Below are 5,334 nucleotides of genomic sequence, written 5' to 3'. Positions count from 1 at the left end.
GTCAAATACGGGATCGCAAATTGCGGTCCTCTATTTGCATGTAACGGCTTCATTCTTTCATTAATGAAAGGAAGAAGCTTTTACAAAAAGCTTAATTATTTCATTCATGAATGTCTCAATACTGAGGCATTCATTACTGACTGGTAACTGCTGAGAATCAGCTGTTACCAGCATTACAAAGCCTGATATAACTCGTCACGTACAGTGTACGTGGCTAGTCATATAGGCACTTTGTGACGGGACGGGACTGTCGCCATTTCCTGTGACCTGTTTCCTGTGCCTTGTGACCCGATTCCTGCATCCTGGTGCCTCCTCGTATCTTGACCATCGATCCGTGGCTCCCATTGTGTTACCTTGCTCCCTGGGTTCACTGGCCCTATTACCTTTTAAATATGATTGTATTTGCATTTAGTTTGCTATTATTGGTTCCTTGTGGTTACTTGTTTTCGCTGTGTTGAATAAACTGTGGGCTTATAAGCATTGTCTGGTGTGGTCACACATTTTGTCCTCCCGAAGAGATACCTGTACTTGTGTCAGGAAACCAGGGGTGTCACCTCCTCACAGGGTCAGCGGGCACGGCACAGGGTACGGGCCTCCCTCCAGCCTGGCTGAACCACTGGAGCCCATGTTCCTGGTGCGCATGCGCGAGTTGCACGGCGGGTGCGCATGCACAGTACGCAGGCTGTGCGCGCATCCCCGGGAGCGCGTGCATAGCGCGCCTGCACCCGTTTAGGCCTCAGGTGTGGGCATTGCTGGGGGAGGTTCCCACACACACACCCATACCACCTTTTGCCTGCCATTGGCTCTCGGGGAGAGAAGCCTCCTTGTTGCCTCGGTGACAGGGTGGGCGGACTTACACCCTCTGGCTATAAAAACCTGGCCAGAGCTCTGGCTTGTTGCTGAGTTATTTCATCCTGTGGTGTGATTACCTAGCTCCCTATCCATGTGCCTTGCTTTGTTTCCTGCCCCCCTTTATCTGGACCTCCTGTTGCCGACCTTGGACTGCCTTTCGCCCCCCTGAACCCTCGCTGCCTGCCTCGACTCGGATTGGACTTGACTCCTCTTTGGTTTAACCCTTTTGTACCTCTGCTTTCGGACGCTTCAGGCCGTTTCCTGCCAGTGGGTTCCACTCCATTCTTCTGCCAAACCATTGGCACTCCTGACAACTGCCGTTGCCGGTCCCGAGATCCGCTGTGTCCAATACGGCCGGGACCGACACTGCTCTGTGACAGGAGATCAAAGGGAGTTCAGTATACGATCTCCCTTTGATCTCCTCTCAGGCCCCGAATGCAGGAAGTGATGTAGATTACATCACTTCCTGCATTCAGTGTCACTCTCCAGCTACAGAAGCTGATGAAGCAGATCTCTGCTTCATCAGCTTCTCTGGGGGTCCCTAGGATACATTAGGGGTCTTGGAGACCCCTGATGTCTCCATAAAGAGGACCTGTCATGTAAATTGGCTATCACATAGGGGGCTTCTTAGCCCCCCCCATGTAATAGCAATAAAGTTGTATGTAAAAAAAAAAAAGTAATACAAAAATTGCAAAACGACAATTGCACCTATTGTGACGCACATGTTACATATCGCCGCAAACGTCGGAGTGAGAGCAATAAATTTAAGGCCATTAATCACTAAACTGATGAGCAGTAAAAGCATTTTAATCGTCGCCTATGGGCGTTTTTTGCGATTTTGCGGGCGCGCGCAATTTGACATGTTTGGTGTCTTTTTACCCGACGTGATTCCGATATTTTTAACATAAATTGCAAGGCTATAGTCCGGTCATGCTGACTGGGGACATTTTTGACTGACTGGTGAGACGCCCTAACATTTTTCAAGCCCTGATCATAGGTGTGACAGAGGAAAGGGGTGGCACAGTAGCAGTGGAAGAGCCAGATGGGGGGGTGCTTATTTTCTGGCAGTGCCCCCCCCGAGACTAGACTCTGGGTCTGCCCCTGGACCCGACATGAGCCAGGATCTACCCTCATGCTTCTCCCCATTTCCAAAGCAAAGGCTGACCCAGGGCACCCTTCTGGTGTCTTTTTACCTTCATGCAAAAACAAAATGATCCCCTCCTGGGCCACACAGCTCTCTATATTAATGTCACAATAAAGGAAATTAATTGATGATACAGGATATGTATCACTTCTCTCTTTCCTCATCTGTGTGCGGCAATGCTATGATGGAGGGGGCAGAGCATCATAATGTAACCTGACGTATAGCGAGAAACAGTGTGGAAATAAACGGCACGTACAGTATGTACACCTAACTATATAAAAAAGTAATTGATTATCTGTAGATCAGAATTATCAATCACATTCAGTTGCCAATAAATGTTGCTTTTAAAGCTGAACTCCAGAGTCAGCAAATATTATCCTCATACAAGAGTCATGTGTGTTCTTCTTGAATCTTTGTGTATTTCTTCCAGATCTGTGCAGTAATCCAGCTTCCTGTAATAAAGACCGCTAACTGCTGCTCCCTTGTCTTGAGCAGGGGGACTGGTCTTGTATCCGCCCCCTCCTGTAATGGGTGGGGCCTGGTGGGTCCCTCTCACAGCTCTGCTCTCTGTACAGGCTATCTGCAGCACAGTGATGCTGCCGCTGTTACTTTTACAAGGTAGCATTTGGGTTTATAAAAGCATTTGGTGCACACAAAGCGGATTTATGTCCCTTGTGGCTATCAAGGAATATATTTAAATGAAAAATCTTGTTCTTCAAAACAGAACTCCGCCCAAATGGAAACATTTTTGATATACCTGTGTCACGTATCTGGTAAGAGCCTGACATGACGAGGGCGGCCTCCCTTCCTTCTCTTGTCCAAACACCCCTGGTAATGGTGGACAGAGGGTGTAGGGACAGAAGAGGGGCACAAGTGCCTGATAAAGTAGATACACCCGGAGCTGTAGATGCAGTCTGGAGGAAGATGATGGCAGTCACTTCCTGGGAGATGAAGTCAGCAATGGGTGAAGCTGGCACCGGTGCAAAGCAGATCCGAAATAAGGAACAAGCTGAGTCACGATCAAGCGGGCAGCGAGGTAGAGAATCAGCAAACAGAGGCAGGGTCAGGAGCAGGCTGGGTCAGTAACGTGCAGACTAGACATGTGCGATTCGTTTCGTTACGAATCGAAATTCGTACGAATTTTCCTGAAATTCGTAGTTTCGTAAGCATACGAAATCCGAATGGCAGTTTCTGAATTTATGTCCGAAATACGAAATTCCGTTAACGAATTTCAGATCTGAATTTATTTGAAACAGGAACTAATATTACCCCTGTAAAATGAGGTTGAACAACATGACAAGATTTTTTTTTAATCCGAAATACGGATCCGCTGCTGCTGAGAGTTGCATTACAATATACAGGCAGGAAATACGAAATTCCGTTGACGTATTTTCGTTCTGTTACAAACATTCGTTATATTGAAGGTAAAAAGCAAAGTACATTTATATTGGAGTTGATGGTAGTTTTTTTTTAAGTCCGAAATACGAAATTCGGATACGGAATCCGTTAGCGGAATTCGTATTTCGGATAGAAAAACAACTAGTACCACATAGACTCCAATATTAACAAAGGTATTTTTGCTTTTTAACTTCATCATAACGAATGTTCGTAAAGTTACGAAAACGTGCCGAAACTAACGAAAATCCGTATTTCGTACGAATCCAAATTGAGTTTCGGATACGAATTACGAAATACGAAATAATGGATATTACGAAACGGAACAAATTTTTTGACGGCCCACAAGTCTAGTGCAGACAAGGCAGTGCAGAATCAGCAAGCAGAAGTAAGGTCCAGATCAAGCAAAGGTCCGGGGGAGGCAGCAACCAGCAGAGTCCAAGAACAAGCCGGGTCCATATCAGGAACAACAGATTCAGGAAACACAGGAAGCAGCGCACTAGCTGAAGAACTCTACGCGAGGAAAAGGTACAGAGCTCCTCCTTATATAGGCTGTCTGGTGCCAATGTTCAAATGGGTACACATGGGTCTTCACTCTGCTCCATGTAAACAGTGAGAGGGGAGAGCTGCACTCGCAGCCTTCCCATGTCAGCTGTCACAGGAGTTCCAGCACAGTGCTCCTGTATTGTATTCAATAAAGAGAACATGTCACCTCCAAATGCTATGACACAGGGGGCTTGTTAGCTCCTGTGTGATAGCAAAAAAGTTAAGTGGAAAAAAAATGAAAATAAAAAATTAAAAACTAAGTGAAAAAATTATAATTAAAATTAAAAAATAATAAGGTGATAAAAATGTAAAAAATAATAAAATAAAAAATAAAACAAATTATAAAAGTAATTAAAATAACAAGATAAAAAATATATAAAAAATAACAAGATAAACAAATGATAAAAAAGTAAAAGATAATAAGATAAATAAACATTTAAAAATGTACAAAAATAAATAAAAATTACAAAATGATAAAAAAGTAAAAAAATAAATTAAATTAACCCCGCCGCCCCCTCCATCTGGTTGCCATTTTTCATTGGGTGTGGGGGGCGCATAGAGGAACCTAGCCTTGGGGCAGCAGAGAGACAGTCAATCTGGCCTTGGGTGTACACAGAGGAAAGGAGTGATTTCGCTGGAGGAACACAATATTACACTGTTATTGAAGTGTTTAGACATTTATCCTTTTTCATTATATGAACATTCACAGACATTTGGATCAGTGTATGGAACTCTATTATTGACAATTCACTTATTCCGGTATGGACAAATATTGGGATATGTATGTTTGATCTGATATTTCACTGCTCTATACGAATTGGTCTAATATTTTTAATATTGGTGCACTTTTAGATATTTATGTAAGTTACTAGCGTGGCACAATTGTGGTTGTTTGATTATTTGATTGTTTGGTATCACATTGATTGGTGCTAGCTGCTTTTGATATATTGCTGCAAGGTATATACTAAGCAACAGAAGCAGATATGGTCTATGTCATTGACAGGTGACTGCATCCTGTGTGGTGCCACCTGTTCTGTGGCAAGCATAGATTTGATTGCGGTGAACAAGCAGTTAGATCAAAACAGGATGTTCCTGTAATGTGACTTCATCAAGTTCCTCCTTTAGCAGAAAACCACAGGATGGTGACATGACAGGGATAGTGAGATATTGTACTGTATATTTGTATTATGTCAGCATGTGATACACAGACGGCTTTGACATGGAATATACCATAAGACAAATTTGTTTATATGACGCAAACTGGCTGGTAAGACAATGCGATTGGAGGAGAGTTTTGTTAAACACTGCCCTTGCATACCCATCCTCCCCACCCCAGCTAGTCCCTTGTAAGTCATGTGTGGCTCAGGTCCTGTATTGTTCAACACTGCTCTTGAACA

This window comes from Nanorana parkeri, unplaced genomic scaffold (genome assembly GCF_000935625.1).
Source record: "Nanorana parkeri isolate BGI_ZX_2015 unplaced genomic scaffold, ASM93562v1 scaffold887, whole genome shotgun sequence".
In the NCBI taxonomy this organism is placed as follows: Eukaryota; Metazoa; Chordata; class Amphibia; order Anura; family Dicroglossidae; genus Nanorana; species Nanorana parkeri.
The sequence above is the reverse complement of the archived record's forward strand: the minus strand, read 5'-3'. Positions refer to the sequence as shown.